Genomic DNA, 15,481 nt, shown 5'->3' with positions numbered 1-15,481 from the left:
TGTAAATTTTGAATCTGTTTTGTTCATCAACAAATTGCTGATTGCATTTTCAAGTGTCTTTCTTCTGAGACACACACCTTCCTCATGGTCAAGTCTGTTAGATGGAGTAGTTTGTCCTTTCTGTTTTTTTTCTATCAAGCCAGAATAGTGAAGAGCCAATAGTATCAATGAATGATGTGTGTTGAAAAGGTACTGCTGAAGAGACGTTCCTTATACATAAACTCTCAGAATGGATAGATGTGATAAAATCCTTGCAATTGCACTGCCGGAATCAATACAGTAATACTCTTAATGTTGTGTAGCATCTGAACAGCAGATTCATGTAGAATCAACAGATGCATTTCACAATAAGCAAATCTTAGCAGGCCTCTGTGTTTCCCCCAACTGGCTGGTGTACATGAGGCATCCGTATGTTATATCGAGTTATTTATATTGCAGAAGTACTCAGAGGCCTCATCTATACAGTACGGCACTGTATAGACACATAAAACACCATCCCGGCCATGAAGAGTTTGCAATGCAATTTAAACAAGATGCAGTGAGTTTGACACACAATAGAAGGGAAGGAGAAAAGGTTTGAGATTGTGCACATACATAGCCTAACAATGGCTGCAGTTTGAACGTCTGAAACTAGTTACCCACAAAATTGGAGATTACTTTTCAAAACCAGCCCCCCCTCCTCTTTTTAAGATTTGTCCATTCTAATGTGACCCTAGAAATCCTATAAAAGACACAGCTGAACCTACAGTAGTGGAAAAAGCTTAATAGCTATTTTCTGAGTAAAGCCTCATTGTTTTTATCTGCTTGGTCCCATAGAGATTCTGGTCTTCCAACACTGAAATGACTACGTTTTGACAGTGGGGCTACTATAGTAAAGATGAATGCCTCTGTAACACAAAAATAAAATGAGCATATTTTACAGAACAGTAAAAACACTGCCAGTTAACTTTCCTCCCCTTAATAACCTAATACAGGCCTGGATGCATTTCACAGAGAGAACATACCTATCAAAGTTGTCTTATACTTCCTCTACTTAATCCCTTTGTATTCCCTGGGTCAAATTCATCCCTAGAGTAACTCCATGCCACTCAGATGGGAACATCTGTGCAGTTACACCAGTGATGAAATAGTGAGAGTGTACTTTACTTTGGGTAAGCCCTCCTGGGTCTCTGAACTAGATTCCTCATTCACAGAATTGGACTAGTTTCCTAATGCTAGAAAGATGAAGGGGTCAACTCAGTTTCCAGTTTGATTGCTTAGATAATTTGAACTTAAATTTTCCATGCTTTACTTGGACTAGTGGAATCAGAACTAAATCATGACCCTATTTCATTTGACTATCTTCCCTTTTTGGCTAACTCTTCCGCATTAAAGATTCCATGTTAATCAAATTTTGCTTCTTGTCAGATAATTCAACTCCCACTAACTCATTTCATCCTGGGAGTATAACAGGACTCTTCATTTATGAGCTTCCTTATTTCGCAACTTCTGTCTCACAGCAGACAGGCACAATAGAATGCTTGCTTCTTTCTCAGGCTCTGCTAAAAGTCACCTCATTACAGAAGCCTACAGAAAGAATCTAGTTTAAATTTGTGATATGCCTACTTACTCCCTATGATCTAGGGTAATGTTCACTTATTCTTTGCTTGTGGCAAGTTTCCTACCATTCAGGCTTCTTTTCTTAGTTATACCATAATTGAGGCTGCCCCTTGAAGCATTAAAAGGATGGGAAACCTCACCTTTATGCCAGTTGAAAGTTTCCACAGGAATGCTTCTGATTTGGCTCCAGTGGGAATGAGGCTGAGACTTCTTCCTCTGGTTCATCCTCTAAACCATTGATATTAATCTTTTGTAATCCTGGGAGAGGAGGTACAGACTATGTCTTTAGATGCCTCGTTGACCCCAAATAGATATAAACAGCATTTGGATAATGGAGGTGCCCTTGCCGCGGTTTTGTTCTCTGTGGAGGCAGCATTTTCTAGAGGGTCAAAGTGCAGGGCAGTTGTTATTTTTATGTGAAGCTCTATTAACTGCCTCTGGTCTTTCATGAGAGAAGGGCAACTATACAGTGGAGGAATTGCGGGTACAACACTGAGGAAGAAATATATCTGAAATGTCATGTCAGACATTTTCCAAAACACTGGAGGCTCCTCAGGGCAGGCAGGGTGGGCATTGCCTAATCTAACTTGAATGAGATCCATTATTATTATTAATCACTGTTGTAAATGGTCTCCAAGCCCATCTTTGGGTGAGAGTTTTGCCTTCCCCCTTTCAGAGGTCACCATCCAAAAGGTGACATTTGAAAGCCTGTCCCTTTTCAGAAAAGTAGGTTTGGAAAAAAATCCTGTGTAGAAAATACGGGAGTAATGCTCCATTGAACTGGGACTCTGGCTCTTACTAAATAGGTTAATCCCATGCCATTATTAACAGTTTATATCTGCCTGGATGAATGGTTAACAGGGGCAAACATTTTATATTCAACTGCACTGCTCAGTTCTTGCTTCTGTCTCATCCCTACAAGTGTGCTGAAGTTTGATTCAACGACACAAAAGAACTGACAGTTTTAAGCAGACATCACGAAATCTGAAGCAAGGAATAACTAGAGAATTCATTTCCAGAAGGATTCAGGTGCATTTATGCAGCAGAAGAAAAAAAAGTCTTAATAAATGCAATAGACTACTAAAAATGTTGCTAGTAAGACATCTCCAGCTAAATATATTTCTGGATTCTGACTGACAATAGAGCTGTTCTGAACCACTCTTCAGTTAAGAAATGTAATTGTTTCAGTTTTGCTTCAAGATAATGATTTTTTTTTTAAAACAATAATGAAAATCCTCAGACTTTTGCACTGATTTGAGGGAAATCACCACCTATAATTCTAATATCATTCTTCATCTCTACGCAGTGCAAAACAAATCTCCCAAAAATCTATAAACGTCTGACCACATGTTCACGCTCCCACATTAGCAAAATCAGTAGGTAATATACTTGGGGAAAAATTAAGAGGAAAAACCCTAGAAAGTTCTGCTGTTGCCTCAGAGAGGGTAAGACGACATCAGTTTAATAGATACAGTTGTACCTTACCTGATTCTGCGGTTTAATACAGCAACACGCTCTTAATCCTTCTCTTGGAGTACAACATATGCTGGGAACTATAGCATTTGACCTTACACATTTCTACACAAGAAACTCCAAAGTAACCTTTAACTTCAATAAAAAGCTGTGTTCATTCTCCCCCTTATGCTCAGCGCAGAGCAATCTAATACACCTCATCATGTGGTGTGTTGCCATAGCAGCATTGAATCCAGCTGCTGCATACAAAAGACTGACAAAAAGTTGATTTTTTTCCCTTCCACCCACCCTGTAAAAGTCAGGGTGCTTTTCTTGTGCAGTAAATCTAATCCAAATAGACTTCTGCTACCTACAAGACCTAAATTTGTGAGAGAGTCTAAAAAGAAACACACTAACATTGAAAAATTCACATTTATGGAGGGGGTGGGGAGAGAAGGGGTTAAGAAAACCAAATGAGTTAATGTGAAATTGCCCCAATCCCTTAAATAGCTGATCATTATCTATCTGCTCATGCCATTTAGCGGTTTCAAAATTCAGATCACTGCCTCTGTAGGAAATGCAGTTACATAATCATACTTAACAGAAATACAACAGTAAAGCTGCATAGTAGGTGATGAACATTATCAAATATCAGGGTTGGAAGGGACCTCAGGAGGTCATCTAGTCCAACCCCCTGCTCAAACCAGGACCAATCCCCAACTAAATCATCCCAGCCAGGGCTTCATCAAGCCTGATCTTAAAAACCTCCAAGGAAGGAGATTCCACCACCTCCCTAGGTAACATATTCCAGTACTTCACCACCCTCCTAGTGAAAAAGTTTTTCCTAATATCCAACCTAAACCTTTCCCACTGCAACTTGAGACCATTACTCCTTGTTCTGTCATCTGCTACCACTGAGAACAGTCTAGATCCATCCTCTTTGGAATCCTCTTTCAGGTACTTGAAAGCAGCTATTAATTCCCCCTCAATCTTCTCTTTTGCAGACTAAACAATTCCAGTTCCCTCAGTCTCTCCTCATTAGTCATGTGCTCCAGCCCACTAATCATTTTTGTTGCCCCCCAATGGATTCTTTCCAATTTTTCCACATCCTTCTTGTAGAGTGGGGCCCAAAACTGGACACAGTACTCCAGATGAGGCCTCACCAATGCCGAATAGAGGGGAATGATCACATCCCTCGATCTGCTGGCAATCCCCCTACTTATACTGCCCAAAATGCCATTAGTGTTCTTGGCAACAAGGGCACACTGTTGACTCATATCCAGCTTCTTGTCCACTGTAACCCCTAAGTCCTTTTCTGCAGAACTGCTGCCTAGCCACTCGGTCCCCAGTCTGTAGCAGTGCATGGGATTCTTCCATCCTAAATGCAGGGACTCTGCACTTGTCCTTGTTGAACCTCATCAGATTTTTTTTGGCCCAATCCTCTAATTTGTCTAGGTCCCTCTGTATCCTATCCCTACCCTCCAGCGTATCTACCACTCCTCCCAGTTTAGTGTCATCTACAAACTTGCTGAGGGTGCAGTCCGTGCCATCCTCCAGATCATTAATGAAGATATTGAATAAAACCAGCCCCAGGACCGACCCTTGGGGCACTCCGCTTGATACCAGCTGCCAGCTAGACATGGAGCCATTGATCACTACCCGTTGAGCCTGACAATCTAGCCAGCTTTCTATCCACCTTATAGTCCATTCATCCAGCCCATACTTCTTTAACTTGCCGGCAAGAATACTGTGGGAGACCATACCAAAAGCTTTGCTAAAGTCAAGGAATAACACGTCCACTGCTTTCCCGTCATCTACAGAGCCAGTTATCTCATCATAGAAGACAATTAGGTTAGTCAGGCATGACTTGCCCTTGGTGAATCCATGCTGACTGTTCCTGATCACTTTCCTCTCCTCAAGTCCATCAGAAGTGATTCCTTGAGGACCTGCTCAATGATTTTTTCCAGGGACTGAGGTGAGGCTGACTGCCTGTAGTTCCCTGGATCCTCCTCCTTTTCTTTTTTAAAGATGGGCACTACATTAGCCTTTTTCCAGTCATCTGGGACCTCCTCCGATCACCATGAGTTTTCAAAGATAATGGCCAATGGCTCTGCAATCACATCTGCTAACTCCTTTAGCACCCTCAGATGCAGCGCATCCAGCCCCATGGACTTGTGCTCGTCCAGCTTTTCTAAATAGTCCTGAACCATTTCTTTCTCCACAGAGGGCTGGTCACCTCTTCCCCATGCTGTGCTGCCCAGTGCAGTAGTCTGGGAGCTGTCCTTGTTCGTGAAGAGAGAGGCAAAAAAAGCATTGAGTACATTAGCTTTTTCCACATCCTCTGTCACTAGGTTGCCTCCCTCATTCAGTAAGGGACCCACACTTTCCTTGACTTTCTTTTTGTTGCTAACATACCTGAAGAAACACTTCTTGTTACTCTTAACATCTCTTGCTAGCTGCAACTCCAAGTGCAACTCCAAAAAGGTGATTTGGCCTTCCTGATTTCACTCCTGCATGCCTGAGAAATATTTTTATACTCCTCCCTGGTCATTTGTCCAATCTTCCACCTCTTGTAAGCCTCTTTTTTGTGTTTAAGATCAGCAAGGATTTCACTGTTAAGCCAAGCTGGTCACCTGCCATATTTAATATTCTTTCTAGACATCGGGATTGTTTCTTCCTGCAACCTCAATAAGGTTTCTTTAAAATACAGCCAGCTCTCGTGGACTCCTTACCCCCTCATGTTATTCTCCCAGGGGATCCTGCCCATCAGTTCCCTGAGGGAGTCAAAGTCTGCTTTTCTGAAGTCCAGGGTCCATATTTTGCTGCTCTCCTTTCTTCCTTGTGTCAGGATCCTGAACTCGACCATCTCATGGTCACTGTCTCCCAGGTTCCCATCCACTTTTGCTTCCCCTACTAATTCTTCTCTGTTTGTGAGCAGCAGGTCAAGAAGAGCTCTGCCCCTAGTTAGTTCCTCCAGCACTTGCACCAGGAAATTGTCCCCTACACTTCCCAAAAACTTCCTGGATTGTCTGTGCACCGCTGTATTGCTCTCCCAGCAGATATCAGGGTGATTGAAGTCCCTCATGAGAACCAGGGCCTGTGATCTAGTAACTTCTGTTAGTTGCCGGAAGAAAGCCTCGTCCATCTCATCCCCCTTGTCTGGTGGTCTACAGCAGACTCCCACCATGACATCACCCTTGTTGCTCACACTTCTAAACTTAATCCAGAGACCCTAGGGTTTTTCTGCAGTTTCATACTGGAGCTCTGAGCTGTCATGCTGCTCTCTTACATACAATGCAACTCCTCCACCTTTTCTACCCTGCCTGTCCTTCCTAACAGAAATAAGCGAGAGGCACTATTTCTAGCATGTTGGCCTTGGGAAAGATTTACAGTACATTGCTACTTAACTGTCGAACAGAACTGTATTGCTTCAGAAAATGCGAATGAAACAACATTAAGACTTGTCTATTCATTACCATTATATCACCACTAACCACAGCGAAATTATTTGCTTTAAATGTGGATGGTTTACATTTCTATGAGTTCACAGATGACATAGTCTTCATAGTAATATCATTAAAATATGGTCTTTGGACACTGGATGGTTCTGGAATTGCAACAGATTATGGAATCTTCCAACTGTAAAGCCCCAATCCTGAAACTGGATCCATTAGGCTAAATCAGGGATCTCAAACACGCAACCCACGGGGCTATTTCCTGTGACCCGCCAAGCAGCCCGCGCCTGCCCCCCCCCCGGCCTACCTCCAGGCCAGGGATGGGCAAACTACAGCCGGAGGATTGCCTCGCTCGAGCCCCGTGTGCTCCCTGAAGCGGCTGGCATCATGTCCCTGCAGCTGGGGGGTGGGGAGAAGCAGAGGGCTCCGGCCGTGTGTTGCCCTGGCTTCCAGGCACTGTCCCCCTCCCCCCCCCCCGCAGCTCCCATTGGCCGGGAACTTCAGGGAAGAGGTTGGAGTAGGGGCAGGGAAGGGGTGGGAAGAGGCGGGGTCTCATGGAACGGGTGGAGTGGGGGCAGGGCCGGGGGCAGAGAGGAGGGGGCGTCAGTGATGCGGTCCTCGGGCCAGTGAACTAGCCCTCATGTGGCCCTTGTGGTCATTTGAGTTTGAGACCCCTGGGCTAGACACTTGCTATGGTGCAGAGACTCACATAACCTTAATTACCTGATGATTTTGGCTAGATTCACGCAAAGACTAAAAGCAGTTACCATCTGAAGGTTGTTCAGAGGCCTATGCAAACAGAGAGTCTCAAATAAATCCCTAATGTACAGGTGTCCTCAGCATGACTGCCATTCTAATTAGCATCATTTTTAGCAGGAGAGAGGCAATAATTAGACAGGCATTGGCACCTTTCACCAGTAGGTGTTTCCTCCAAGTCAAGCTTATGGCACATTGGCAGGGCTGTCAGTCATGTTTCATAAGAACTAGATTCACTTTAAGGTAGTCTAAAGAGAGCTGCTGCAGCAGTAACGTTCTGCACTGACGTGCTGGGTATTTGAGGTAGAGTCTCAGAGCAAAAGTTCCACTACTACTGTGGCAGCAAACTATGAGTTTTCCTGCCCAATCTGTCCTATGCCTGAATTTGAAAGCCAAGTCATATGACAGTAGCATGAGATGGGGGGGGGGGGGGGGGGCGCTATCTTGAAAGATGGCCAGCTACCACAACCACCACCCAAAATGTAATCTCCTACTCACAGATTTATTAAAGGAGCCAATCTAGTGCCAAATTAATTCCTATAGCTACTTAAATGAAGAAGCTTTCAAAACCAATGGAGGCATCTTTAGTTTAAAACAACCGATAAAAGCTAGTTTCTGAGCTCAGATCTATTATATTTTTATGGGCGTACAGAGCCCCAGGTAAATCTCTGCCATGGAAACCTCTCAAGTTTGAAAATAGCAATGCAGTTTCCTGGATAAATCACCTTACTATGCCTCAGATACATGCAGCTATTTATCTGTTTATTTATTTTAAAAAATGCTACCTGGTATTCCAGATGTATGGATAAAATAGACAAGACACGGACCCAGAGAACAGAGTTATAACCACAATTAATGCTCTCATTCTCAGGCTAGGTCTACACTACCCGCCTGAATCGGCGGGTAGAAATCGACCTCTCGGGGATCGATTTATCGCGTCCCGTCGGGACGCGACAGTCGATCCCAAAAATCGACGTTCTTACTCCACCAGCAGAGGTGGGAGTAAGCGCCGTCGACAGAAAGCCGCAGAAGTCGATTTTGCCGCCGTCCTCACAGCGGGGTAAGTCGGCTGCGATACGTCGAATTCAGCTACGCTATTCACGTAGCTGAATTTGCGTATCTTAAATCGACTCCCCACTGTAGTGTAGATGTACCCTCAGATTGGCATTTTACCCTCTCGTGTATCACCGCCCAGTCAATTTCTTCCCTAAATCACTCTTGCTTCAGGAAAAACTTGGGGGAATTGATAAGCTTTAACACACGCTCGGAAGTTACACATCTCAATACAGTTCTGGTTGCTATACATTTATTTACAAGCCCTTTGATTAATATGTTAAATGAGAAGTTACAAAATACAAAAGCTGCAAGCAAAGTGAAATTCCCATGGATGACGCCTATTTTACTCTCTTTCATGTGTACTTTTGATGGCTTAAGAAAGCAGGAAAGGCAAAAAAAAGCTCTATTGAAACAGCTTAATAGAGTATTAAAAGGAAGTCACCTGTTTCAACAGAAAATGACTATGAAGAAAAGGTTTTGTATAGCAGTATGTCCTTTCTCTCTGAAAACAAAAAAATCCAGTTCAGATGATTGAAGTACTCTTGGGTCTAGGACAACCCACTGAAAGTCTCCACAGCCCATGATTCATGGCAATGCCCTATTGAGTGGGCATGTAATGCAGTGACTGCACTGGAAATATAGCATCTGCTATCTCTTTACACACAGGGAGATGAAGCAAAGATTAATAGAGTCACATTTTGAATAATTCATGTTTGCTCTGGAGTGCAAGGGCTAAAAGCAGACTTCTGTGTCGCTCACAGTTACAGCTTCCCCCAAGTCTTTTCTTTCTTGTTTTTTTTTTTTTTTTTTTTTGAACTGTGTCTAACTGTAGTGGGCTTACTTAAAACATTCCTTTTTTTCCGATAAGAATTGCCAGTGTGAGTGGTATTCCCCATTCATTGAGAGTCTAGGGAATAGCTCTGAAACCTTCACTATCTCTAAAACTGGTAGGCACTTTTTTAAAGTGTTCCTGTTGCATGTAGGAACTAGCTTCCAGATGGTGTTTGCTTTTGAAAGGAAAGGTTCTATTGTTGTTTGAAGCAACAAGTGCTTATTGTTGTGGAACACAGTAAGTTAATTTCCTCTCTGGGAAAAAAAAAAAAAAAAGACATGAAGCCAATGTGAAATATATTCAAATAAAGGTAAGTCTGCTTTCCTTTAAATACATTAAGCTTAGGGACTGTTAATTTTTCTTGTACAGCATCAAGCACATTATTGCTTAATAAAATAATTTACTATTTTGTGATGAATGTATTTTTGTTTTGCAAATATTTTTCATGCTAGAAATGCTATTTCTTTATTTAGATTTCTATAAAAGGAACCTGTTCCTACCATTATAGTGGCACTTGATCATTATGTAAAATACCCACACCATACAAAATAAAACCAGCAAAACCAACCCTGACCCGTATAACAAAACAGTCAACTGCTGTATGAATCTAGCCCAGGTCAGCAGTTGGGGTAGACTATAACTTTATGATTGGTTTTCAGCGTGGGGCAGCGAGTAGCTGTGTTACACCAGGAGTAGAAAAGAGTCCCACTTCCTCCCTACTTGCTCTAGAAAGTATGTAAATTACTTCATTTAACATGTTTTCATGGAGAACTTATTCCTCCCTACACGCCAGTCAGCTAGTCAGGCCAGTGAGTGGTAGGGAGGAAGCACAGATCATTCCCATACTCCAGACTGCCGACCCAAAACATTTAAAAGTCATAATTCAGGCCTTAAAGAGTCAGGAGAATGACTTAAAACCATGATTTTTTTTTAACGACTACATTTTCGGTTTTATTTGCCTTTAGGTTTCTGAGCCTTTAGGTTACACTCAGGTCACATCCAGGCTTTTCTCTGCAACTATGGAGGCTAGAAACTAAATGAACTCTAAATGAAAGCTGGGACTTTAACCCCATCACATGCCTCCAAGACTAAGAAAAAACACTAAATATCATGATGCTTGCAATGAAATTGCGAGAGCCGGCAACCCCAAGTACACATCTCTCATCATCCCCTCCCTATCCATTTGCTCCCAGCAGGGTGTATTGGGAAAATAGCAACTTGCTCTCATCACCCCAACTCCAGCCAGTTGCAATCTGAGCAGGGCCAAAAAAGGAGTAAGTAGAAGTGAGGGGGCTTAATCTCCTGAGCAGCTAAATAAATAAATAGTCCCTTCTGTGACATTATATTCCATATTCTTTATGAAAATATGCTTGTGGTAGGAATATGACATAACTGCAAGAGTGATCTAGTTTCTCAGGCTTGAGGGGGTACCTGCTGGGTATTGGGCATTTGAGGAAGAAGGTGTGACATTATACTCCATATTCTTTATGCAAATATGCTTATGGTAGGAATATAACATAACTAAGATATGCTTTATGCAAGATAACTCTTGTAAGGTATCATTGGAAAGGTTATAATTTACTGAATATGATTATCCTATTTGTATGCACGTATCATTTCTGTATCTGAAATTAGGAATATTGACTATATATCTGTATTTCAACTATGCTACTTTGGATGACGCCCACTGCTAACACTTCAGGTACAACAATGAAAAAGCCCGTCAACACGAGACAATGGACTGTAAAAGAGCTTAGTCTTCCTGTGATACCTTACAAGAGTTAAGTGAAGACACCAAGGTAAGTTGACCTAAGCTATGTCAATTCCAGTTACATTATTCATGTAGCTGGAGTAGTGTAACAACTTAGGTCGACTTACCCTGACTTACTTTCCACCGCTAGCCTCCATCAGGATTGTCTTTGGTTTTCTTGCCTTTAGAGACTGTGCATACTCATGACCTGAAAATATTCACTACTAAATGTAGTGTCTTCTCTGTCCAGTAGTCCCAATGAACTCATTGGCACATCTCACCATAGTAAGCACAATGGTGTGCTTGGGAGTAAGTGTTTGGAGATTGTTATTTAGTATTGAATGAAAATTAAATTATCTCCAAGAAATTGGAATAAACATGCAAGAACATCATCATCTCAGGAAACTCTTTGTTGAGACAATTGACTTTTTTTAGCATTTCTTAATGCACACTATTAAAAAGGTATTTACAAAGAAATTGAGTCCCTCGGCCTCTATGGTTACTAACAAGCTCCAGAAGAGAATATTATATTCAACACCAACATTTTCATCTTTATATTTTAACATGTGACTTCTAGGAGAGCATCAGCATAATCAGCGCATAGAACCATATGGGCTAGTTAATCCAGCAATAACTCTCCTGCCATCCATCTGAAACTAACATGGATGCTTCTGTTAATTCATTTAAAGCTCTTCTTGCTTTCTGACATACCTCCCACTGGTTGCTAGGCAACAACAGTACCGCAGCACATACACATTAAGCATGATGTATGTGTGTGTGCACACATGTTTTAATGAGCAAACAGCCATGATCTAAAATAGATTTTTTTTAATGGAGCATGTATGATTCTACAGTCTGTATGGGTCTTTCAGAAGTCAGATGATAAACAGTGTTTGAAGACACAAACAATCCATTGTATATGTGTGGAGTTTACGGCTATATACCTACTGTCCGCTTCAAATAAACAAACCTTTTCCCTCTTTAAAAAGATTAAATTTTTAGTGATAGGAATATAGAGCTCAATCAGCACAAGGCTAGAAGATACACTCCCCAGAACCTCTTCTTGTTCCAAGGCAATTGAGAGAGTACTAACAAGTTTTTTTTTTTTTAAAAGGTTCATGATATTAATTTACTGATCTATTTTGCTGCAGTCGTACCACCCGAGGTTATGAGTGGTACAGCTCTCTCAAGTTAAAAAGAGTCAAGCCTTGTCAATATTTGAATAGAAACCACAAATACAAAAACTGGGATGCCAGAAGAGGTGCTTGTGAATCAGTAGGTGGCACTCTTTCCTCTGAGTCAGTGCTGATATAGCGTTCCAGTAAGGTATTATCTCCCAGTATATGTTATAAAGCAAAGATTCTGATCACCTATCATTAAGGAGTTCATTGCACTTTTTGCTGTTCTAACCCAAATTGTAATTTTGGCAACTAGATTCGGTTTACTACAATTCCCTCCTGCAGTTTCAATTGGGTCTGACCTTCTTCACTTCCAGACCATAAATTTGGTGTTCTTCTGGAAGTAGAGGGTATAAAGGTTATGCTCAAGTCACATTTTTGAGCTTCTCAGCCAGGAGGGCTAGGAAACTTCCTTAAAAAATGAATGTTCAGATTCCAACCTCATTATGAGATTCTAGGACTTGGGGAACCTAGGCATGGGCCTATAATGTCTATGGGAGACTAGCAACGATTCCTCTAATAGTTGACGTAAACAGTGCCCAAAAACCATGGCAACAAGCACAGTATAAATACCTAGACAGCTAGCTGATGGTATAAAAGTGTACTTCCTTTCTAGATTGCAGTGTTATCATCCCTATTCAAGCAGCATCTGTATTGTGCTGTGGGGCTGTAATGGTATGCCTTACTTTTTAAAAAAAATAATGTGCTATGAAAGTTATTTTGCCCTAAAGCTGCAATAACCTGCATAGTTTACTTTGTTTTCTAAAGGACCACACTATCTGTATAAAAGAGCCCTGAAAGGGACAGTCAAGTTAAAAACAAAACCATGTCTGTCTGAATTTTTTAATCTGCTGTTGTTGCACCTAAAATGACTGCAATTGAAGAGATTAATGAAATACATATTTTTTCTCTATTTTTTCCAGTTTGTTTGCATTGAGCTTTTGACAGCCTGTTATGTCTAGTCAGTTTCACTGTGTGGACTTTCCATATAGTAATAGGGGAAAGGAACAAAACATTTTTAAAATAAAGAAAAGGTGATTGTGAAATCAAGAATATGAGCAGGAGGTTGAGGGACAAGGACAGTACATGAAACTACTTTTAAACTGTTTTTTTTTTAAGCCAAGTATATTTCAAGTTGACAGAGTCCTTTTCAGCTTTTTGAAGTCGAGAAACTAGAGATATTTTCTGTAATTTTAAAACTGATGTTACTATTTTATTTCACTTACTGTCTCTTTACTTCGTCCCCTCTGACATCATTACCTAGAAACTTCTCTCTCTCTCTCTCCTTAAGTAACTTACTTCTAGGCAAGGTTGGAAGACCAATAGGAGATACTGACAAAATGCTTCAGATATTTGAGTCTCCTTACTATTTGCACGGAGCTAACTGCTCAGACTATACACATGCTTATCTTTACACTATGTGAGGAGTCTCATTGAGCCCACTACATGCAATTAAACATAGTCTAAGTCCTTCATTGACAGATTTAACAATTAAAGGGCAGGGACACCATTTCAGAATAATTCTGGGATAGGGGCAAAGTTGGGCCAGCATACAGAACATTATATGTGGTTATATGATGCAAAGTTGGGGAGTGGGGGCAGAATAGAAGACCTATTGGAACACAAAGAATTATGAAAAATCTGGGGTAAGGGGAAGCCAAGGTCAGTGGGGACAACTGCCCCCCTTTCCCACAGCTAATGATCCCCCCGTTAAACAGAAATAAACCCTTCGTTATCACTCAAGGGCTTGTTGCACTTTTAAATTAATGCACTGGAATGCAGTATTTTCCCTAAATCTCTCTGAAGGGATATTGAATATTTTTTTAAATTTAATAAAAGTAAAGATAAATGAATCCAGCAAATTTTACACTACCCAGAAAGAGAGAACATGAAATATAAAAGCCACCATCAGGCAACAATTACAATAATGTGGCAGCATTACCGCATCCGTCTGTTATTAGCCTGGAAGAGAAGTATGAGAAATGGAGTTGTGATGAATGTAAAAACCTTCCTAGTGACACCTTTGAGGAAGATGTGACTATGAAGACTGGCTGAGTCACAGTGTTGTTTACATGACTTAAGGTAAAACAGGCCTGCCATTCCTGTTGGGACTGTACTGAAATGCAGGGTTCTTTAGGGAGGGAAGGGAACAGGAGTTCTAAAACCACCACTGTTAGGTGATTATTCTGTTTCACTGAATCTTCCAGGATTCTCTATACACTAGATGAAGTACAATGAGCATCCTCCGCAGTTTGCAATTTACAGGTGTGGGTACTTCAGCAGAATTTCCAAATCCCTCATATGGGCACTTGGATAGAAGACAGGCTAAAAGGCTAATTTCAGTGTTCAAACTACTGGTTTGGATGTCCTGTTAAGAGGTCCGCCCTTGTGAGTTTGCCCTCATTCATCACAGCCACATATTTTCTCATCCATTGTCTTTAGTGTGTAAAATGTAGCATGGAGACAAGGGACCACTCTGACGAAAGATAGCTCACATGTTCTAGCAGCTCTTTTTTGCAGGGCTTCGGGGGGCGGGGGGGGGGGGAAGGATCTCTCTTTTTGGTTAAAATTAAGCTTTGGTACTGATTTCAGAATTACTACAACTATCTTATTAATTTATAAACTATAATATGGGTTAATCAGTTAATGTGCTTCATTTTCACCTCTAGAAATTCTTTTCCTGCTTATTCACAAATGTAAATAAATTTGATATTCTCCCACTGCTTTTCTACACCACAAAATTCCCCACTCAAATTGGGAAGATCATCAGTCTTTGCTTAGGAGAGGCCAAGGTGTGAAACAGTGGGAGTGATACAGATATGGAACAGATGTAAAATGGTAAAACTAAGTATGGATAATTGAAAAATTCATATATGAATTATTAAAACTGGTTTGTGCTCTCACTGAATTTCTCCTCCCCCCCCCCCCAGTGGTAACCCTTAAAGCCAGACCTCTGATCACTTAAAAATGCAATCAACTCAAAGTGTATTTATACTAGATCACACTCAACATTGCAACCTTTGGAAACAAGAGGAAGCCGTCCAGCTTAGCAGAGGTGAAAAGAACTTGCAGAAGGCAAAGCCCAAAGGGTCAAAACATCACCTTTTAATGTGACAGATGTGGCAGAGATTGTCTCACTCCCAGACTGAAGAGGTCTAACTCCTCTTCAGTCACAGCTGCCATAAAACCGAGTAAAATTTTATAACCTAGCAGGGACACATACCCAGGGCCAGCCTTAGGCATATTCAGCATATGCGGCTGCGTAGGGCACCCAAAAATTTGTGGCACTACTGGGACAGCAGGTAAGAGCAGGTCAGCTCCCACACACCCAGTGTGCACTGCAGTCTCCTTAGGCAGGGGCCGTATTCACAGAGCCAAGTGTGCTGGCATTCTGCGTGAGGGA

General features: G+C 41.5%; 1 protein-coding gene across 29 annotated transcripts in view; it reads right to left on the bottom strand.

The window, feature by feature from the left end:
- The window catches only part of DTNA (dystrobrevin alpha), a 280,088-nt gene that overhangs the window by 154,457 nt on the left and 110,150 nt on the right, over positions 1-15,481 (bottom strand). Inside the window, exon 1 of one of the 29 annotated variants that reach the window (XM_034762858.1) lies at positions 3,085-3,194. The exons of the other annotated variants lie outside the window; for them this stretch is intronic. The gene's annotated coding sequence lies outside the window, so the exon portion shown is untranslated. Of the gene's footprint in view, positions 1-3,084; positions 3,195-15,481 lie in introns of those variants that run through there. 29 annotated transcript variants of the gene reach the window in all.

The sequence above is a fragment of the Trachemys scripta genome, chromosome 2, assembly GCF_013100865.1.
Source record: "Trachemys scripta elegans isolate TJP31775 chromosome 2, CAS_Tse_1.0, whole genome shotgun sequence".
Classification (NCBI taxonomy): Eukaryota; Metazoa; Chordata; order Testudines; family Emydidae; genus Trachemys; species Trachemys scripta.
Note: the sequence above shows the minus strand (reverse complement) of the source record. Positions and strands in the feature narration are given on the sequence as shown.